The sequence below is a fragment of the Protopterus annectens genome, chromosome 5.part0, assembly GCF_019279795.1.
Source record: "Protopterus annectens isolate FY-2018-M chromosome 5.part0, PAN1.0, whole genome shotgun sequence".
Taxonomy (NCBI): domain Eukaryota; kingdom Metazoa; phylum Chordata; order Ceratodontiformes; family Protopteridae; genus Protopterus; species Protopterus annectens.
In genome coordinates, this window is record NC_056735.1 from 769,746,211 (window position 1) to 769,768,889 (window position 22,679).

At 42.0% G+C, this 22,679-nt stretch overlaps 1 protein-coding gene across 3 annotated transcripts in view; it reads left to right on the forward strand.

The window, feature by feature from the left end:
* ATM (ATM serine/threonine kinase) overlaps nt 1-22,679 on the forward strand; it is a 3,174,581-nt gene that overhangs the window by 232,683 nt on the left and 2,919,219 nt on the right. The window lies entirely within an intron of this gene.

A 22,679-nucleotide genomic window follows, 5' to 3' on the forward strand; every position in this document is an offset into this window, starting at 1 on the left:
GTACAACATACTCAAATACTTTCAAGCGAATGTTCATTTAACCGACCGCTAGGAATGCCGTAATCCAGAATGTCAAAGTTTTGTTTGGCCACCTACTCCTCCCAAGTGTTGTAGGACACTACACCAACTGACAGCAAGTTCAAATCTATCATCATAAAAAAAAGAAAGAAAGAAAAACATACCCTAACCGTGCAAGCAGGTGGCCAAGCCCCCCTGCACTCCCCACACCCCCCTACTTAAATATACCAACTCTGAGACCGCACTTCTGTGCAGAAAAGGGAAATTCTCCCATTCTGCACCGTACGGCGCCGTTAGGTGTAGCTTACATGATGTAATACGTCACATATTTCAGTGCTGGCCAAACAAAATATTTCTGTACTCCTTTTTCCGACATTTTGAGCCATCAATTAAATAAACGTTCACTTAAAAGTGTTAGAGTATGTTGTACTCAACATTTTAAGCGTTCGTTTATTTAACATAGACCCTGCTGTCACTGGATCTGTACTGAGAAGGCATGCTTGGTTGAAGGAACAAATCTTGCCAGACCATGTCACAACAAAATTCCTAGATGCTCCATTAAACCAGGAACGTTTGTTTGGCACAAAAGCAGAAGAAGTTTTTAAAGATGGAGGAAACAGCTAAATCTATGCATACTGTTAAAGATTTCTTACAGGTACAGCCACCTAGATTCAGTAGGCATTGGCCTTAAAAAAAACTGGTCCTTTCCAGTCCCTTCCATGCCTTCGCAGTCCAAACCCAGGGGCAACAGACCACCAAGACTACAGTCTCAGGGTATGCAGAGATCTAAGCAATGGAGTGCTCCCACCTCAAAAACAGGGAGTGGTAAGTCACCCTCTTATGGAAAAAGTTCACAATGACCTGTCTATCATCCTTCCCAGCCATGACCAAGTACTTGCACCCCTAGGAGGAAAACTCACCCTGCATGCAAAAAACTGGATGTCCATTACCCAGGACTGATGGGTCCTAAATATTGTATCCCAGGGATACAGATTCTACTTCTACTGACTGCTAACCCCGAGCATGTTGTCAGACCTTCCTCCAAACCAGTGAGCAGAGGCTCAAAAGCAAGTACTTTCTCTTCTCAGTATTAGGGCTATTCATCCTGTTCCAGTAGAGCAAAGGGGACATGGTTTCTACGCCAGACTGATCCTGGTGCCCAGAAAAGAGAGCTCATGGCAACTTGTTTGGGATCTGTCCATTCTCAACACCTTCCTGGTGGTCCCAAAATTCAAAATACTTACACTACTACAGCTGCTTCCTGTGCTAGCCAAGGACTCCTGGCTACTCACCCCTAGACTTAAAAGAAGCTTATCTACACATCCCCATAAAGGAATCTTGCAGGAAATATCTACGTTTCAGGGCAGGCTCTAGGCACTACCAGTTCTCTGCACTTCCCTTTGGCTTATCTACTGCACCCAGGGTATTCACAAAGTGTCTGGCTCCAGCCATTGCATACTGCAGACAGAGAAATATTCAAATTTACCCATACTTGGACAATTGCCTGATTCAGGTGGACAGTCAGGAATTGCTACTTCAGCACCTGGCATTTGTAGAGACTTCTAACTTCTCTGGGGTACCATCATTGAACAGAAGTCGCATCTGGTGCCCAGCCAAAAGATTGTATTCCTGGGAGCAAGCTTGAACACAACTTTCCAGATGGCATTCCTCACTCCAGAAAAGCAGGTTCATTTGACAAACTAGCCGGGAAAAGCTGAAAGACACGACAACAACTTCAAACCAATGGCCACTAAAACCCCAACTGTCTGCAAGAAAAATAGTGCAAGCCCTAGGGTTCGTGGCCTCATGCATTCTACTAATTCCATATGCAAGACTGCATATGAGGAAACTTCAGTGGTACTTAAAAAGTCTTTGGTGTCAACATTCTTAGGACTTGGAAACACTGATTCCTATCATTCCTTGTCTAAGGGCAGAGTTCCTTTGGTGGGCAGAGGTTTGCAACCACAACAAGGGACTTCCTTTCACTCAACCCCTTGCCGCCCAGACCCTGACAACAGACTCATCAGACTATGCATGAGGGACTCACATGGCAGGCAAGTGGAGCCCCGGACAAATTCACCTGCATATCAATCAAAAAGTAATGTTCGCTGTACAGAATGCTCTGACAGCCTTCAAATGCCACATCCTTCCAGGACAACTCTTGATAAAGACGGACAACACCACAGTTATCAGGTACATAAACAAGCAGGGGGGAACTCATCCCTACCCAATCTGCAGGGTAGTCATGGCCCTATGGAACACAGCCTTGAGCAGCCAAGTGCACCTGCAAACTCAGTTCCTGCCAGGCAACCAAAATTCACTGGCAGACTTAAGCAGGAATCTACTGGACCCACACGAGTGGAAACTGGAACCCAACTCATTCAAACTTCTAATCTACAGGTGGGGGACACCAGAGGTTAACCTCTTTGCCTCCCCCTAAAACCATCAATTGAGCAAATTTTGCACCAGAAATCTCCACAGCCAGGCATGGCGAGTGGATGCCCTATCCTTTACATGGGAAAACCTCTCAATTTATGCCTTTTCCCCTCTGCCCCTCCTCTCAAAAGTACTACTCAAGATCAAGCAGGACAGACCAAGGACAATCCTTATTGCACCAGACTGGTCACTCCAGCACTGGTACCCACTCCTATGCAGTCTGACAGCAGTGCCACCCTGGCACCTACATCAGACCCCCTCCCTGCTGTCCCAGTAGGAGGGACAGATTTTGCATCCTCAGCTGCAAACATTGAACCTTGCAGCCTGGATTATTCCCTGAACACACCACCAGCAACCCTCGGCAAACAGGTGCTGGACATCATCTTTGAGGCCAGAAGGCCTTGTACTAGGAAATTCTATTCAGAAAAGTGGAAAATATACTGTTCTTGGAGCCAGTCTCTAGGAAAGGACACAGTTGTGCCCTCCTTACCTCCAATCCTAGATTACCTAGCAGAGCTGTCCACAAAGGCCTATCTTTCTCATCAGTTAAGATTCATGCCTCAGCCATTTCAGCTCATTACAGTACTGAGCCCACCTCTCTTTTCTCACCCTCTGATCAAACAGTTCCTGAGAGGAGCTTAAGACCCCCAAGGAGAGCACCCACCCCTGCCTGTGATCTTAACTTTGTACTAGAGAAGCTCACGCTTCCCCCTTTTGAACCTGCTGCTACAGCAGAATTAAAATTCCTCTTGGAAAGCAGCCTTAGTTCTAGCCATCACTTAAGCAAGAAGAGTGTCTGAGCTACAGGCACTAAAGGCTGTGGAACCCTTCATTATTTTCCATGCTGACAGGGTCTCCCTTAGGACTAACCCATCATTCATGCCCAAGGTGGTAATCAATCCATTTACCAACCGTGTTCCCTAATCCTCAGAATAAAGGGGAGAGGATCCTACACTCCTTGGACGTGCACAGAGAGCTCAGGTTCTACCTTGACAGGACTAAGCCTTTCAGAAATCTGACCAGCTGCTACTCAGCTTTGCTACAGGGACAGAGGGCAAGGCCATTTCAAAGCAAACCATTTCTAAATGGATAGCACACTGCATCAATTTCTGCTACAAACACCATGGAAAACCTACCCCACAGGGGATCAGAACTCATTCCACTAGGGCTACCTCAACTTCTACAGCATTTCTCAGGGGAGTCCCTACCAGGGACATCCTGGAAGCTGCAACCTGGAGTTCTGTACACACCTTCACCAAGCATTACCACTTACCTGTCTTTTCTAAATCCAGAGCTGGATTTGCCTGCTAGCCAGCCCTAATACTTCTTCACTGCCTCCACCCTTACTCAGCTTTGGGAATCAACCCAAGTGTAATGACTGCAACAGTGAAACATGAAGAACATGGTACAGTTGTGTACACTTAACATAAATGTAGATGTTCGAGTGTATTCACTGTTGCAGTCCTGGTTACCCTCCCTCCAGCCCCCTGCCTTTTCTAGTCTTTCTACCTATCCTCTTTTTGGCCATATCTTATGACTATGGTATTTACTTTTCACTAGAGGTGTTCCACACCATGTAATTGCTTCCTATGTTTGGGGGCTCCTGACATCTGGGGCAAGAAAAACTGATGTAATGGCGTCGGCTGCATGTTTTATACCCATGACGACCTGACGTCATGGAAGAGGTGACAGCAACTGATGCAGAAATCCCAAGACTCTGGTAGTTGGGCCTACTGAAGGCTACCTGCAGGCAGATAACTTAAGTGTGATGACTGCAACAATGAATAAACTTGAGCATCTACATTTATGGTAAGTGTACCCAACTGTAATTTTTGAGATATGTGGTAGTCTACATTATCTTGGTGTCTCACGCAAGTCAATACATGAAGCCATGGCAATAGGCTCTTAGACTTGGTCTGAATCATCAAGATTAACCACTTACCACAGAATTCTTAGTCTGGCTACAGGGAAGCACTGTCAATAGCCCCAGACATTTTAGGCACTCGCCATGGATGTGTCTGGCTTTGGGGGCACCTTCTGAGCAGGATGGCACAGAGCTTCTGGTCCCCATAGGAGCCTCGGCTATGTAGTGGCTTTTTGGACCCCAATATGCTGTACAATCACTTCAGTTCCTCCTTCCCAAAGACACTCTGTTCATCCATGTTGATAATATGACAGTGGTATGGTACATCAGCAAGCAAAGTGTTAACCTGCTCCTTTCATTTGTGCATTGTGGTCATCTTTCTTGGGGACAGGGCTTTGGACTATAACTTGTTTATAGTGGAAGTAAACATTCCAGGGGAATCCAGTTTGTCGGCAGACAGACTGGGCAGGATACTTCTCCACGAATGATCTGTAAATCAAGCAGCAGTGAGCAGAATGTTTTGGAGGCAGGGTCAACCCGTAATAAACATGTTTCTTTCATCATCTAAGACAAAATTCCAGGGTCGTTCTCTATAATTAGAAGTACAGTCTGCTTAGCCAAGGATGCCTTAATGAAGATTTGGCCAGAGGGTCTTCTTTACCTTATCCTCCCTTCCCTCTTAATTTCAAATCAATTCATAAAGCCAGACCATAGCTCTCAACCTTCCATCTCCAAAATGAGGAACACTCATCTTCAAAATGTGGAACAAATGGGCAAAATGTGGAACACATGCTAATGGCTTACTAACAACTTCAACTAGGAAGGTCATAGAATGCTTAAAATATGCTGGTTTTACTTATAAAGAAGATCCTTTAATGAATTAATATGATTAATTTCTATTTACCATGGATTTCACTTAAAAAAAAAAATCCTAAAACTGAATGTGTTAAAGACTCTTTCAATGTGGAACTTTGAGGAACTTCAAGGAACATGAACTTTTTAAGACCCCAAGTGAGGTACGTTCCTCGTAATGAGGTACTCTTGAGAGGTATGAGCCAGACTGCAAAGATCAAGAATGATCCTTATGGTCTCTTAATTGCCCATTAATTCCTTGTTCCCAGTTCTGTCCCCATACACACTGGAGGGCCAGTTTAGGCTTAGGCTTAATTCACTTGTCCATGAGACCACGTCTGGATAACAGTATCCTCAAGCTTTGTTTGGCTTCTTCACTTTTGAATGTGACCATCAAGCCTGATTTCACAGTCAAAGTTATGGAGATTTTGGTAGTGTCTCAAAAACCTTCCGCAAGCAACTATATAAAGACAAGTGGAAGCATTTATGGTGTCGGGCTGCAAGAGGAGGTGTGCTACCTCAACATACTTTTATACAACACATTTATGAGGGATTTGGCTGTGCTGTTTGATTAAGGGGTCATTCATTCCTAATGTTACATCTTGCAGCAGTCATTAACTTTGATCAGGTTGTGATTTTCCATGTTTATCAGTGACCAAAGCAAGTAAGACATTCCTAAAGTACTTTTTAGTTAAGATATTTGGTCTAAGGCCTGGTACTAACCTGAGGCTTCAACTTCATGCTGCAAAGGTTGAGCAAAGTGCTCTTTGAGCCTTCTGCTTTGGCCTATTTTAACATTTCTGTCTTGGAAAGCCTGTTTCTATCGATTCTGTTTTTAGTCAGAGTAATTTCTGAGCTGCAGTCAGTGTCAGTCAAACCTGTATATGTAATTTTTCACAAAGACAGTAATCTCATACAGACATATTTTTGTGTGGTCAAAATGGCTACAGAGTCTATTTTCTGAAGTAATTACAAAACAAGGGGGAATACTTATTGCATTGCGTGGGTGTCCATAGAATACTTAGGTTTTGTAATGGCAGAACCAAAGACTTAAGTAAATGTAATCAGCTGTTCCTTTATTTTGCCCCAACACAAAAGGGGATGCAGCTATCCAGGATCACCCTTTCCTGGTGAATGTTATATTGCATCACATTTTGTTACATTTTAGTGGGATATGATTTTCCACATGTTAAAGGGTGGTGACCTTCTTTCTAAGTTATACTTCAGTAGACATTAATGCAGTAGCCACATGGACAAATTTCAGCACTCTTGCTAAATGCTTCAGGGTGGGTATTACTTCCAGGGCACCTTTTTTCTTTGGGGCTACTGTGATAAGAGGAATGTTTTCCTAACAGGGGCCAATCTGCAGATGTCTTTGATCTCTTCCTAACTGATTACTAAGGATAGACTACTATTCATGTAGTATGAAAGTTTTAACATAATAGATCTTTAAGAAGTCTGTCCACTTACTGTAATATTTCCCCACCCTTATGTTCATAGGTGTTCACTAGGCTAACTACCGCAAGGGAATTTTTAAGCCTGGCCTAGTAGCCATACATCCCAAATCTCTGACAAGTTCTGATACAGTTGATAATTATAAAAAGGGGCTTGGGAGATGAAACATTTACAAGCATTGGCCTGGGAGATGAACCATTTACAGGTTGCCTATGTCCATTAGAGAGACAGATGCCAAACCAGGGATAAATTTCCTGTTCTCCATCCAATTGTCCAAGCTGCACTTGAATTAGGTTAGGGAGGAACTCTGTTTCACATGGATTGGGAGCCTATTCCAGAGACAGGATAGTATCTGGGATACATACCTGTCTCACCACCAAGGTCCTGTTTATATCAGAGGCAAGGTGTTAGTCTTTAGAACTGTTTTCTGGATAGGCAGGAGGTCCATCAGAGTGGAGTCTAACAATGCCCTGTATGCCAGGCATAGATCTTCCCTCAGAAGCCTGTAGGAGACAGAATACAAGGATAGGGCCTACGGCAGTCTGCATAGGACAGTTTACTTATGCCCTGTATTGTTTGTGAGGAACCTCTGTGGACGTTCCACTTGTATATGCCTGGTTAGACCCATAACCAAAGGAGGCATTGTGCTCAATGATAGGTCTGATGAATGCCTAATACAGTGGAACAATGACTTCCTTGGTCTTAGGTGCGATACCTTTGTTTTAAAGCTGCGCAACACCGAATGAGTTCCTCACTACTGTAGACACGTGATGGTCAAAGGCTGGATTACTGTCTGTGTATGTCCCCAAGTCCCTGAGAACTGGGTGTGTTGTCAATATGATAGTTACCAGGGGTGGATGACTTCACGAAGGGTACTGTTATGCATTTCTTGGTATTCATTTTTAGTCCATGGCTCTGACACCAGTTGTTCACGTCAGCCCTTCCTGGAGAACATTTGTGTCAGTGTGGGATTTAGTGACAGCTCCTAATTTGCAATCATCTGCAAATTTAGTCAGCCAGAGACTGTTGACATGGGCCTTGACTTCAGAGAAGTAAATAAAAAAAAAGGAGCTGTCCAAGGACCAATCCCTGAGGGATTCCACTTGTGACTGGGCTTTTTGTAGAGGTGGACTCCCCAATTCTAACTTCCTGGCTTCTGTCTATGAGCCTGTTGGCTCTCCACCAGGTGACATATGGGTTTGTACCTAACCTCTTGAGTTTATCAACAATGCTTGAGTGGGGAATTGTGTCACATGCCTTGGCCAGGTCAAGATAGGCAGTGTGAACCATTTTGTCCTCATCCTTTGCTTTGGTGACATTTTCAAAGAAGTCCACCAGTATGAGTGGGCATGACCTGCCCTTGACAAAACTAAACTTTGTTGGGTCCAGTGTCTGGAGGTTTACTATATCACTATTGATAATTTCCATGATAATTCCTTCCATGGCTTTGCATACAAGACTAGTGAGACTTGTGGGTCTTTAGTTTCTAGGGTCTGTAGGTGACGCACCTTTGTGCAGAGGGTTGATTGTTGCTGATGTTCATCGTGCATACAGCTGCAGTCATTACAGATGGGTTATCCTGCCGTCAGGTGGGTCCTCGGTCGGCCGAATTCCAAAGTCTAGGTCCGGCGTCGGTTGTCGTCGCTTCTTCCCTGATGTCAGTGCGGCAGGGGTATAGAAGAGGCAGCTGACACCATCTTCTTCAGTCTTTCTTGCCGCGCGGTGCCCGAAGCAGAAGCTGTTTGCAAGTACCGGTCGGCCAGCTCCTGAGATTTACGAAAATATTTCAGCCGAAGTCTTCTTGAAAGCCAAGTACCCCGTTGGGGAAACTTTTCTTGCCTCAGACTGATGTCAGACAAAGTTAATAATTGCATTTCATGTGGGAAGCAAATACCGCATAAGGATTTCCACTCTTTCTGTATACCTTGCTTAGGCCCAGACCACGACATCTCGGCCTGGCGTTTTTGTGCTAGATTCAACAAGCGCACTATTAAGCGCCGGGTGGAGTTCGCCCTTCACTATTTTGGTAAAAAATTAATTATATTATGTCTTCGGATACTCCGACTACAGTTTTGAGTAAAAGACTCAAAGATAAGGACTGACATACGAGGTCCGCACCGACTACTGACACCACGCTAAGGCCGACTACCGGTTCTCCGGTTCTCAGCGAGGCGCCTATGCAGCCCCTGAGTACCGATGACACTACATTACCGGTTTCTTCAGTACCCGAGGTCGCAGGCTCCTCTGTCCCCATTCCTACTACAGATACTGATGCCACTCTTGGTGGGGAAACTCAGAGTTTAGACAGGCCTGCCATTTCCCAAAGTGTCTTCAGGCCTTCCTCCTTCTCTATTAAAGCTTTCACAAAATCTAAAGCAGCCATGAAAACCAAAAAACAGGGACCTCAGATCCCCTCTCAAGGCCCCATGCCTAAAAAACAGATGCTCAAAATGGCTGAGGATTTGATTACTCTTATCAGGGGTTCTCAACCCCCCTCAGACAAAAGGCCCAGATTAGAGAAAAAGACTACCCTTCCTCAGATCAAGCCTCTATTACCTCTGAACATTCTGAGGACCAGGACTATGCCTATTCTCCTTTTGAAGACTCTGATGCAGAGGAGTCTATTCCCTCGGTCTCCCCCCCCCCTGAGGACTACTCTTTTGGGGAAACCCTACATACATTGAGGGAACACTTTCACTGGGAAGGCCAAGATTACTCAGATTCCAAGAAAAGGCTCAGGGATTTTCTCTTGCTCCCCCAGCATAGGCCCCTGGCTATCCCTTCTGTTTTAGATATATTGGATGATGTGTACACAGAAGTCAGCCTTAATCCAGATTCTTTACCTCCAGCTCCTGTTAAACCAGACAGGTATTACCGGGTTCCTGATTCACACCAGTTCCTATACAAAAGCCATACGGCTGACGCAGAAACTATTTCACAGGGTCCCAAGGGAATTAAGGCCTTTACTGCTAAAAACCCATTACCTTCAGAGAGAGAGATTCCAGAGCTTTAGAAAGGTGGGGAAAAAAAGTGTATACCTCGGCCACTTTAACCATGAGGGCATTAAACTGTCAGTTCCATATGTTAAAGTATCAACAGTTTTTGTTATCTCAGTTGAAAAGCAAAATGACACAACCAGAACAACCAGATTTAAGAGTTGCAGGATTTGTTGCATGGTGCAGAGCAAGTGGGTAAGCATACCTTGCAGTGTGGTTTTGATGCTTTAGAGGCCTCATGTAGAGCTGCTGTTACGGGGTCTGTTATACGTAGACATGCTTGGCTCAAAGAGCAAGCCTTACCAGATCATGTCAAAGCTAAATTATTAGATGCATCTCTTCAAAAAGCTGTATTGTTTGGTGTTAAAGCTGAGGAGGTACTAAAGAAAATGGAGGAAAAAGCGAAATCAATGCAAACAGTGAAAGGTTTCCTGCAGGTACAACCTCCACTTTTCAGCAGAAACTGGCCTTCAAAAAATTGGTCCTTTCCAGCCACGGACAGACCTCAAAGGGGCAGATACAGATGCCCAAGGGGTAGAGAGCAACCTCAAGGATCTTTCAGAGCCAGACAGTGGCAAGCACCAACCCCAAGAGGTGGAGAAGATAGATCACAGTCATTCAGAAAGCAGACACAATGACTTCCCCCTTTACCTGCCAAGCAAAGCTGTAATGGCAGCACCTTTGGGCGGAAAACTGGCATTATTCTCAAAAAATTGGCATATTGTTACAAAAGACAAATGGATTCTGGACATTATAGACAGAGGCTACAGGTTCCACTTTCACACCCTTCCAAAAATGAGAGGCATGCCAAACCTGCCACAAAATCAAAGGGCAGAGGCACAAAAACAAATTTCAGCTGTCATGGACATGAAAGCGATTCAAGAGGTACCTGCAAAAGAACAAGGTCAAGGGTTTTATTCCAGACTATTCCTGGTACCGAGGAAAGACAAAGATTGGAGACCTATCTTAGACCTATCCATCCTAAACACATATTTACAGGTACCAAAATTCAAGATGCTCACATTACAGCAGCTTCTTCCCATGCTGGGCAAGGAGTCTTGGCTGGTAACACTGGACCTCAAGGAGGCGCATACCTGCATGTCCCTATCAGACAAGATTGCAGAAGATACCTCAGATTTCTTGCAGGTTCAACCCATTATCAATTCTCTGCATTGCCCTTTGGCTTATCTACTGCGCCCAGAGTGTTTACGAAATGCCTGGCATCAGTAATCGCCTTTTGCAGACTTCAAGGAATACAAATATACCCATATCTGGACGACTGCCTGATCAAGCGGACAGCAAGGACATACTTCTGAAACACCTGGCGTTTGTAATAAAACTGTTGAACTTTCTGGGATACACAGTCAACAAAAAGAAATCAAAACTAATGCCCTCTCAACAAATAATTTTCCTGGATGCCACCTTGAATACAACCACCCAGATGGCCTACCTCACGCCAAACAAACAAGGGCAACTGTCTCAATACTTCAGCAAAATGGCAACCTTCACCAGGCTGACTGCAAGGAAAGTCCTGCAGGCTCTGGGATTTATGGCATCTTGCATCCTATTAATTCCATGTGCAAAGCTGCATATGAGGAAACTTCAATGGTACCTAAAAAAACTTTTGGTCTCAACACAGCCACAGCTTGGAAACAATTATACCACTCATTCCATGCCTTCAAAAGGAATTTCAGTGGTGGGCTCAAGCATGCCAAAGAAACATAGGTCTCCCTTTCTGCATACCTCAAGCAACTCAAATCATCACAACAGACGCCTCAGACTACGCCTGGGGGGCACACATTACAGATCAGTGCATCAGGGAAAATGATCCCAAAAAGAGAAGCACCTACACATCGACCAAAAGGAAATGCTAACCGTGCAAATTGCTATTATGGCCTTCAAAGACCTACTGCATCCAGGCCAGCTATTGATAAGGACAGACAGCACCGCAGTGATGTGGTACATAAACAAACAGGGGGGAACTCATTCATAACCCCTGTGCAGGCAAGCCATGACCCTATGGAACACAGCACTGGAATTGCAAATTCAACTACAGGCACAATTCCTGCCAGGGAAGGAAAACACACTGGCAGACAGCCTAAGCAGAAATATGACAGATCCACACGAATGGAAGTTGCATCCTCAGGTTTTCACAAAGATAACTCAGGCATGGGGACAGCCAGACATAGATCTCTTTGCTACCCACAGAAATTCCCAATTGAAAAAATTTTGTTCAAGGACCTATCATCTACAAGCCTGGAAAGTGGACGCACTTTCTTTCAATTGGACAACATTGACAGTCTGTGCCTTTCCGCCTCTTCCCCTGCTGCCCAAAGTTCTATTAAAAGCCAGAGCAGAGAGGCCGAAAATGATTCTCATTGCTCCAGATTGGCCAAGACAACACTGATATCCGCTCCTGAAGAGCCTGACACATTCCCCACCATGGATCCTACCTCTAGTCCCTCTTCTGTTGTCCCAGCACAACTTCAAGACTCTTCACAGCCAGCTCAAAACCCTAAATCTAGCTGGATGGAGAATCCCTTGATTTCCCAACAGACCCTCCTCTCCAAGGAGGTGCAGGATGTCATCTTGGAGGCCAGAAGACCTTCTACTAGAAAAGCCCACTCCGCCAAATGGAAACGATTTTGTGCCTGCAATCAAGAAAAGGGCCAGAATCCTTGGGTAATAAATTTACCTCAAATTTTACAGTACCTTGCTGAGATGTTACAGTGGACTTTCCTTCTCCTCCATCAAAATCCACGCTTCAGCCATTTCTGCACAATACAACACAGATCCTCCATTATTCTGTCATCCTCTCTTAAGACAGTTCCTCAGAGGGGCAAAGAATATGAAACCCCCAAGGAAACCACCAGTCCCTGCTTGGGACTTCAACTTCGTACTGGAAAAGCTGACCCTTCCTCCCTTCAAGCCAGCTGCTTCAACAGAACTACAATACTTGTCATGGAAAGCGGCCTTCCTTCTGGCTATTACCTCAGCACGCAGGGTTTCGGAGCTACAGGCCCTCATGGCTGTGCAACCTTTCATCATTTTCCATCAGGACAGAGTTTCCTTACGAACCAACCCTACCTTTATGCCAAAGGTAGTATCCAGTGTAGCCTTGAATCAGACTATCCACTTACCTACCTTTTATCCTAATCCACAAAACAAAGGGGAAAGACTACTGCATTTCTTGGACATTCACAGACAACTTCGTTATTATTTGGACAGGATAAAGCCATTCAGGAAATCCGAGCAACTCTTTGTGTCCTATGCTACAGGTGCTCAAGGAAAGGCTATTTCCAAACAGACTATCTCAAAATGGATAGCCCACTGCATACGCTTTTGTTACTCATTTCATGGAAAAACTGTGCCTTCAAGCATCAGATCTCACTCCACCAGGGCCACAGCTACCTCTGCAGCTTTCCTCAGGGGGGTTCCTACCAAGGACATTTTGGAAGCAGCCACTTGGAGTTCAGTGCACACTTTCTCCAAACACTATCACCTTCCACTATACTCTAAATCTAGAGCAGGATTTGCCACAGCTGTCTTGCAGGGCATCCTTGCTCCTCCTAGTTCCACTTAGTGCCTGCCACCCCTACTTAGCTTTGGGATTCTTCCCATCTGTAATGACTGCAGCTGTATGCACGATGAACATAGTACAGTTTTGTACCTACCATAAATGTAGATGTTCGAGTGCTAATACAGCTGCAGTCCAGGTTCCCCCCCCCCTCCGTCCCCTCTTAGGCAGGCCTTATGACAAACACCTTCTCATACAACCTATTTGGGGTGTTCTTTTATGGTGTATTTGCTTGCAACTACTGTTTTTTGATTGTTCTGTATTGCATGATTACATAAGTTTATGTTTTGCCTTCCTTCTGGGGGCACCTGACATCTGGGGCAAGAAAAACTGAAGAAGATGGCGTCGGCTGCCTCTTTTATACCCCTGCCACACTGACGTCAGGGAAATAGTGACAACAACCGACGCCGGACCTAGACTTTGGAATTCGGCCGACCGAGGACCCGCCTGACGGCAGGATAACCCATCTGTAATGACTGCAGCTGTATGAGCACTCGAACATCTACATTTATGGTAGGTACAAAACTGTACTTTCTCCATTCGTGAGGCACAAAACTTGTTTGGAGGCTACAGTTAAATAGCAATTCCAGAGAGCCTGATGGGTCCTGTTTCTTGCTATTTAGAAGGCATCCAGGGATGTTGTCTTGGACCCATTGATGCAGTGTTCTTGACCTTAGAGAAAGCATGAAGGACCTGTTCCCTAGTGATAGTGGGGGTGGGGTATATTTGATGGAATTACCTGATGGAAGGTTGAGAGGGGTAAAGTTAGAGCTGAATTTATCAGGCAATAGTTTGCTATATCTTCTAGCTTCGTATAGGTGGCTCCATTTACAGTGAGCTCTACGCAGAATTGTGTATTGCCTTTGAGCTTGCGGACATAGATAAAGAATGCATTGTGGTTGTCCTTGGTCTGGGAGGCCAAATTTACCTGAAATTAGGCTTTGGTAGACTTTGTCCTCTAAGTTGTTTTAGTTTGAGAGTGCTTTTGTAATGCTGAGTGCTGCACCTCCTAATTTTTGCCATCATTTTCTTCCTTCTGTTATGCAGCTTATTGATTTTGTGATTCCACCACGGTGGCTTGTTTTTTGAGTTAGTTCTGTGCTTTTTCGTAGTGGGTACAGCTACTTCTCTGCAGCTATTAACATGCTTGTACTTGGTTTCTGTGAACAGTTCTGCATAGGCAGCAGTGTTCACAGGGTTTATGGAGGCTTGAAATTTTGCCAGTTTATCACTTAATAGCAGAAAGTTGGTTTTAGAGTACTTCCTGAATATTCCAGGTTTAGCTGGGGGTCTAGGTTTTATGTTTACTTCAAAGGAGACCTTTTTGTAGTCTGACCTTACCAGGGAAGACATTACAGTAGGGGATGTGCAGCACTCTTCCATATTAGTGAGGACCAGATTCAGTATGGTTGTACCCATGGTTGTTGAACTGACAGTCTGGTCCAGATTTTTGTGTTTACAAAATCCAGGAATCTCTGTGCCTGTACGTTTGGTGTCCTATAGGATTCCCAGTTAATAATGAGTTAGTCTTTCATGAATATGGTATTGGGTTGGATGGTGAGTATTTCCCAATAAGTTTAAAAACATGGTATGGGTTTCCTAGGTCATAGAGTTGGATCTATAGCTTTCAAGGATTTTGCCTATGGTGATTTGAACATTGAGCAGCTCAAGTGCATTGTCCTGTTTGACAAGCCTTGAGGTATATTTATTTTTGATGTAAAGTGAGACACCTCCACCTTTAGTCTCTGTCAGTGTAGTAGCTGGTCTGAATCTGTGGAAGGCATTATTACCTTGTATTGTTGGTGTGCTCTCCATGACTTTTAACCATATCTCAGTGACCATGCAGACGTCAACATTCTGCAGGGTGAAGAACGCTTCTAGGGGGTGGATTTTTTTTTAGACACGTTGCCTTGAGCAGTATTACCTTTAGATGTCAAGACATGGGGTAGCCTGCCAGTAGCTTATCAATTCTTAGTTCCCTGTGATAGGGACTAGCCACCATCTCTGCCCTTTGTTTTTTTTCCCTCTAAGACTGAACTACCTGATTGCTGTATCCAAGAGAGTGTTAACACATTGAACCAACAAAAACTAGAGAGCTGGGTGCAGAGCTGCATCATGAGAGAAGTAATTATCTACAGAAGTTCCAAGTATGGAGCAGTCCTAGTGCCTGCTGGTTACCAGAGATAGACCCACTTCTTACAAATCTGTCATATCTAAATGGTAAATTTTATCTTTAGTTCCTCATAGATATGTATAAATTTATAACTTTTTATGCTAATGATATGATGATCAAATTCCAGTGATTAACATACCATGTGTTATACAGCAAGGCTAGCCACCTGCCATTGTGAATGCTGGCTCTAGATGATTGTGACTGTTCATGTGACACCATGGGCCCCATGTGTGAAAATGAGGAAAAGGGGATTGAGAATGGATGTTATACATAAGTATCATGGAATGTAGTTTGCAGTGTAAATATTCATGGAGTTTACTCCACATTCCCTGTCTGTGTGTGACTTGTTAAGCCTTCTTACATAAGAGGACTGTTAAAGCAAACCCTTTGAAGCCTTTGAAGAGTTTAGTGTTCAGATTTTTAGGTGAGGGAAAAGTCTCGAGGCCTGGAGAAAATCATTCCAGCTGGTTAAGTTTGGGGAGGGAGTAATAGTGTCATGCTGAGTAAACTTCGTTAATGGCTAGTAAGTACACTACCTGGATGCCAGTAAAGAAGACATTTAGAGAACCTGAAAGAAAATCTAACAGAAAAGGTGAAGAAAAAGCACTGGCGGTGTCTTTTAAGAATCCAACAAAAAGCAGTTCAAGCTTCAGTTTTGGTACAAGAGATTGTTTCCAGTAATTAAAATAAAAATAAATCAAGCATACTCTGAGGAGATTAAAATAAATGAAACATTGAATATGTATATCAACTCAAACAACAAAAGGATGTAAAAGTAGAAGAAAATTTAATTAGATATTCAGATGAACTGATAAAACTGCAAAAAAATCAGAGGATGAGATTTTTCAAGAACTGCCATGCCTTTTCAAAAAATGATTAGAAGACCGCTCATAAGGAGAAAAATTGGGATTTTTTGCTATACCAGAGAAACTGGAAGAAACAGACTGCATTCATTTCATCAAGTCACAAATAAGCAATTGGATTAGTATTCCAGTGCAGGATTTGTTAATTGAAAGGGCAATTGAGTGTATGCTCCAAACCTGGCCATGATAAAGGAGACAAGAGGTTAGTAGTAAAGATGCAGTCATACCATACTAGTAGAAAAAGATGATTCTGGCAAGACTGTGGCAGAGAAGGGAAAAGTACTAAAAACTGGAGACAGAAGAGTGTTTGTGAAAAAATGATTGACTGCACACTTGGTAGAAGAGAAGCACATTTTATCCCAGCAGTCAGGGAATGTTGACCGGTAGGTGTAAGATTCAAGCTGCTGTAACTTGCTGTTTTCAAATTATTTTTTCCTGGAGATTGAAAGACATTTTGGATGCATAACAGGCTAAGAAGGAAATAATAAAAATGTTTATCAAACAAAAAGTGAATCAGCAAACATAATGGGGACTCTGTTTTTCATTCTTCTTGCAATAAAGCTTGTAGAGAGACTTTGCCAGTGAAACATTTTTACAGTGTTCCAGAGGAAAATGCATGAGAAACAGAAAAGAAAAATACTGGAGGTGACTGGAAGAAGTAGGAGTATCTTGGACTTGAACCAGAGTCTGGTGTTGAGAGATGGAAATTAACAGAAAGAAGACCAGCAACACTGAAACCGGTGAATAAATGGAAGACTGTAGAGCATCAGTTAAATTTATGAAGTAATGATTTGTAAGAAAAAGGTGGCTGAAAAAGACTGGCCTTTTGTTGACTTTGTTAAACTTGTGGGTGGACTGTAAAGTATATACTACATTTAATACCATTGATGTTTAGAAGGACACTGAAAGGGAAAAGTAACTGTAAGTAAAACAATTTATGTTCTTATTAGTATTTGCATAAAAGTTTTGTGATATAAACTGCATGTAATATATGGTAAAGCAGTGGTGTGTAGTCAGGGATATTTTAAATGTGTAGCAGGGAGAGTTTTTTTATTGACTATAGTATGTGTTAAAGATATTAAAGTAAAAAAGTACTTCTTTAGTTGTAGGAAATAAAGGCTTTATAGTGTAACAGGAGAAGAAAGTCTGGAAAAAAACAAGTTGAATATTAATATGCAGTCATATTGGGCTGCTTGATGCACTAATTACATTATATGCAGAATTAAGATATGTTCTCTATTTTAAAAGGGTGACTGTGTAGATTAATGAACCTGGCTTAAGCTATGCAAACAAGTATTTTTTGTAAGCCATTATTGCGTGAAAGAATAAGGCAAAATTATAAAAGCCATGAAAATACTACGTTTCTTAGATCTGCAAAGATATTAGCTTGTTTTTTTTTTTGTTTTCCATTAGCAGCTCTCCAGTGAGAGTTGAAGTCCAAGACTGAGGGCAGTGGTACATACTGTTCTACTTGAAATTTATAAAGATTCATTACTGACTATATTTACATTTTCCATCAAAAGCTGTTATGGAGTTTAAGAAATTTTGGGAAAAAATTCAGCTTTCAGAGGAAATATTACTTATAGGTGGGACTAGAACTTGATTTGCAATAGTGCAGATGCATCAGGGAGACCTAGAAGGGAAAATACAACAAAAGAGAGTAGATTTTTGAATAAATTTATGAAAATATTTGGTATGGAAGACGTGACTTCATTAGCAAGAACTAAAGACATAATTTATGTATTATTTTCCAAGGTACAATAAATGGGGTGGTCGCGGTGGTGCAGCGGTTAGAGTTGTCGACTCACAGCAAGAGGTTCTCCTGTTCTATTCTCAGCTTAAGTGCCTTCTGTGCAGAGTCTGAACGTCTTCCCTGCGGTTGTGCGGATTTCTGCCAGGTACTTCATTTTCTTCCCACACTCCAAAGACATGCAGTAGGTGGATTGGACACTTTAAATTGTCCGTAGGTGCGAGTGTGTGTGCGAGTGAGTGACACAGATGAACTATGGTGGCAGGGCTAGCCCAGCGATGTAAACCTTGGCTCAAGATGATTCACTCTTGAAGTGACACTCTGACCCCATGTGCAAAAATGGGAAAAAGTGGTTGAAGATGGGTGGATGGATGTACAATAACTGAGTTGGATTAGAAAGTAATTGTATTTCATAGGTTCACTTGCAGTTATTTGAAAGCTTAGACACACCTCCATTAGCTATTTCAGATCATGCATGGATAAAAGTAAAAAATCAAGATAAAAATGCTAGGTAATGAAGTAAAAAATGAGACTCCACTTTGCTTTCCCACCTACATTTTAAAAAGAGAGGAATTTAAGGAATGGGTAATGGAAATTACTTGAGTTATTGGGAAGATGGAAAGAAACATTCAGAAGTTCTAGCTAGTGAGTGGGATAAAGTGTAAATGGAGTTTAAAATGTGGTAGAAATAAAAGAGAAATATGGTTAAAAAAATAAGAAAAAAATACTTGGAAAGGCTCACAAAGGTTAAAATATTACAGAATAAGGGGAGTCTGTCAGAACAAGAAGAGCCACAAATGCAGAGAGCCAAAAAGAAAATAAGGGAGTATTTGGATAATATGCATGAGTTTAGAAAGATTGCTGTTAAGCAGCCACACCTATTTTTTGATAGCAGCTCCAGAGCACCAAAACTTTTAGCACAACCACTTAGGCAAAAGAAAGTAGAAAGGGTTGTTTCCAAACTTGGGAGTCTATGACAGCAAAAATAACCAGAAATCCTGTAGATATATTAGAGGTAGTTCTACAATTTTGTGAAACTTTTTTAAAGCAGATAATTGTGGAATTAGCGCAAATGATTATATTTATGGAAGACTTAATTGATCCAGTAAAAGTAAGGTGCAAAAAAACAGTGGTGCAACTAGTAATACTTTATGGTACAGAAACCTGAGTAGTTAAGGCAGAGCAGTTGAGAAAACTAGAAGTGATGGAGACAAAGTGCCCGAGAAGGGTGATAGAATGCTTACTATGGGAGAGACAAAGAAATAAGGACATGGGTAGAAGCCAAAATAGCTCCAATTTCAAAAGAAGTAAAAAAGAAGAGATTACGGTGGTTATTGCACATCTGCAGAAAAGCAGAAGGCAATCTTGTGAAAATGATTTGGGACGGACAGGAAAAAGACAAGAGGAAACAAGGGCATCCAGCAAAGAGGTTAGATGGATTGTGTGAGAGAAGACCTGCGACAGTCAGGCACGAGTGTTGAAGATAGGAGAGTGGCATTTAAGCGAGAGAGCAGGAGCGACAGTTGACACAACACCCTAATGCATGCAGGAAATGGGGGGGAGGTTGATGATGGTGATGATTAATTATGCTAAGGTTAATGGTATATAAGGCTCAATCATGAACAGTTAAAATAGGAGGAGGTGAGATAAAAATGGTGGTATATATTCAATTTTCAGTGAAGCTTCCTGGAACAGATGGTATTCTGTGGAAGTTGGGAGGAAAGAAAGTGATAAAGATCTGGAAAATTTTGTTCAGTAGTATCTTAAAACCCTTTTCAGTTTTAAACTATTATTATAAGGTCTTTGTTCTCGCTGAGGAATGGCAAGGGTGATGGCAAAACTGATAAATATGGACCATGGATCGGTGTAGTTCTGTGAAGAGGAAGCAAACATTTGACATTAACAGAACATCAATGACCCAGAGGGAAGAAAAATATAAGAAAGTAGAGTTTCTGTTAGTGGGTTTTGACGCAGCGAAAGCATTCTACAGAGTAAGTTGGGATTTTATGAGTAGGGTAATAGAAGCAATTGTATTCTCTAATAAAATGATAAAATTAATTACGAGGATATATGAAGGAATGGAGGGAAGAATTAAAGGATCAGGGCAGGAGGTATCCTCTTTCCCCTTTGCTTTATATTTATAGAGCCATCGGCAAGGAAAATAAGGGACCCAGAAATGCAAGGTATAATTGGTGTAGTAATCAAGAAAAGTCACCTTTATTTGCAGATATTATTTCATACATGATAAATCCAAAAAAAGAACACCACAGTTTTATAGAATATTTTGAGACCGTTTCAAGTCTATAAAATTAATGAAAATAAACCAAAGGCTATAGCCATAATTTATGTAACCAAACACAAATTGGTTCAGCAATTCCACTTTTATAGTGACACCATAAAGTGAAATATTTAGAAGTATGGGTTAAAAAGGCTTCTTCTGTTATGGCAGGTAAGGATATGTGGGTGAGACTATAAAAAGGTGATACAAAAAATGAGAAACTGGAAGCTCTTTGTTTATGGCTAGTAACATACAAGCTATGAAAATGTTTTAGTCCATTTAGTTTTTGTATAGGGGCTAAGCATATTTTTATCACCCATTGGAGAAGTTATGGACAGTAATTAAGAGTTGAAGGTTTTTATCTGAGAGAGTAAGAGCCCAAGAGTTAAGTGGAATAAGTTGATCCTTCCATTAGAACAATGTGGTTTAGGATTATCTGATTTGAAAGGATATTTTAGAGTTATACAGTTAAGGCTCATGTGTGAAACCCAAGCAGAAGGTTACAATTCAAAATGGAAAGGGATGATTATGAAGTGGGTGGGGGTCAAGAAGTAAAGCGAGTGTGGGATTTTGAATGCAGATACCAAAGATGAATACAAACAATACAGAATATTATAGTCATAAAGTAGCAGAAAGTATTTTTGAAACAAAGCCAACATGAGAATAGAGAAAGAAGATTTTAACAGTATGGATGGCTGTGTATGTAGGGGTACAAAATATAGGCAACAGGGGGCTGGAAATTACTGGAGAAAACTGACAAAGGAACAAAGGTATTTGGAGTAAAGAACAAGGGAGAGAGAAAGGTAATAGAGTATGGTGAGGCCAAGAAGAAGTTTGGACTGCAAGGTAGAGACAACAATCCCTTGCAGGGGAAGGCAATCAAAGTTATACGCAAAGAGAAAGGAGTTAGGGGGATCTTAAGTGACAGACCTGTTCTGGTAGAGTTTCTAGTTAAATCTAGAATAGAAGCTGCTGTTAAAAATGGATAAGTAGCAGAGCAGATGCAATATTGAGTGATAAGTATAAGGCTCAATCACAAGAGGTTATAAAAGATTGAGATGAGAGACTGGAGAAAGCAATTTACAGGAGAACAATTGGAGTACATATGTATGGCTGCCAAGTATGCAAGAGAGTCCACAACGTTTACGATATTTGCTTAGAAGTGTTTGCGTAGATATTTTAATCCTTAGCAGACTTCAAGTAATTTTTCCTAATGCAGACAGCAAATGTTGGAGGTGTGATAGGAAAGGAATAGTTAACTGGGAACATATATTTTGGAAGTATAATGAACTGGCAGACTTAAAAAAATTCCCTAACAGAATGCTCTGTCAAAAATATTGAATGGGCTAATAGTTTTAACTGAAGAGCTGATTCTTTTGAGCTAGGACATTGGATCTGAATTGCCTAGATGTAGTTACTGGAAAATGGAAATCACAGTCTTAACCAACTGGTTTTGAAGTAATGAATATTATAACCGAGATTAAAAAAATGGAAGAGGAATCTTTAAAATAAGAAGGAGCAAATTACATTGAAGTAAATGGAAATTATGGGAAGAATACATGCCAACGAATGTTCAGGAGGAGGGGGATTGAGGCTTAAGCGAAGGCAAGAATTCATCAGTTGATGTAATGCTGGACTGATAATAGGTATAAAGAGTGAAAAGGTATGTGAATTATGTATGTAAATTCAAAAAAGTTAATATTTTGTTTCCTTTTCTGTTAATGCATGCTTACTCTCATGTCTTAAATGAGGATTTAATAAAGGTGTTCAAGAAAAATCCATGTACATCCTGAGTTCCCAGATGTTCTTTGATGCATTTTTGTGCCTTATTTTTGAAAGCTAAAGACGTTAACTGTTTTTTTTCTGCTACCTTGAAATTGTGTTATATGCGAGTACAAAGATAAAAATCAGTTATATTTTTCACACACTTCGAGCACACACACACACACACACACACACACACACACACACACACACACACACACACACACACACTTGCTAGCCTTGTCCTTTGAAGCCCTCCACTGCCCATGTCTTGTTGCATGCTAGGATTTAAAAAATTTGCTTCACATTACTAAAATGCTGCGGTGGTGGTACTGCGGTAGCATTGTTGCCTCACAGTAAGACGTTGTCCTGTTTAATTCTCAGCTAAAGCGTTTTCTGTGTGGAGACATGCGTGAATGGGCGTATCTTCATTGAAGGTTGTGCATCAGGGCTGGCAACTCTGTACGTAAAAATCTACTGCCAATCATTAGCGGACCCCTATCCGGGAAAAGCCAAAAGTTACAACAGCTACTAACAGTTGAAACTTGTGCTTCTTTTCTCACCGTAGCCATACCATCCATTTTACAGTTTTAAATTTGCTGGGTTTCTGCTATTCATGATTTAACCAATACATTTGATGTAGACCATGCAGA